This window comes from Ciconia boyciana, chromosome 9 (assembly GCF_034638445.1).
Source record: "Ciconia boyciana chromosome 9, ASM3463844v1, whole genome shotgun sequence".
In the NCBI taxonomy this organism is placed as follows: Eukaryota; Metazoa; Chordata; class Aves; order Ciconiiformes; family Ciconiidae; genus Ciconia; species Ciconia boyciana.
The window spans coordinates 32,559,338-32,560,214 of NC_132942.1; positions in this window are offsets into that span (position 1 = coordinate 32,559,338).

Genomic DNA, 877 nt, shown 5'->3' on the forward strand with positions numbered 1-877 from the left:
TTTGCACGAACTGTTGAGCAGTTATCTTTATGATAATATGTAAAGATGTTGGGTCAAAGCCCTTCCTAAGAAAGGAAATATTTTTAGTAGATTATTGTGTTTAGGTTTTTTGGATTTCCTTTTTCTTTTTTAATTAAATTATTTCTTTTGGAGACATTTTAATTAAAAAGGTACATCTTACCATAATTAATATTCACTGTCAATAATATTTATTTTTAAATGAAGATTGGAAACAAGGTAAGACATTTGTTTATAAACTGTATTGTATATTGCTGAATAACAGTTGAATAAAAAGATTTTGAAATAAAGTTTTTACAGATGTGTGTGCCTTTCCCTGTGCCGTGAAGCTCCCTGAGAAGGCTTCATGGCTGTGTCTGTTCCCTACCTTGTCACAGCATGGAGAATTGAGGAAGGGTGCATCACAAACAAAATAAAATTAAAATCAGTTATTTATTACACACCTCCATGTATTGCCAAACCCCACAGCGCAGTGTGCTGACAGCTAGTCGCAAGCTACAGCTGCATTTTCCTGTGGTGACACCAGTTATCTCTGGGCAGTTAATGCAAGATCTAGTCAGATGGACAGTGTGACAGCATGGAGCCTTCAAGGTAAGTTGCTTTGGTTTTCTCCAGGCCTCTGAAAAAAGATGAAGCAACCAGTGGAAAATAAAAATAAAAATGAATCAACCTGGAATGTTGTATTCCCCAGACCTGGTTCCAATATTTGTTTAAAATATATTCAGATTTTTAAAATTACATAATTGTGTCACTTGTCTTACCAAGTGAGCTTTCCTCTAATGAAAGCAAAAGGCCTTTTTACAGTAAATACAGCAGTTCCTTTTCTGTTCCAAAATGCTTGGTTTTTAAGTGGGATAAG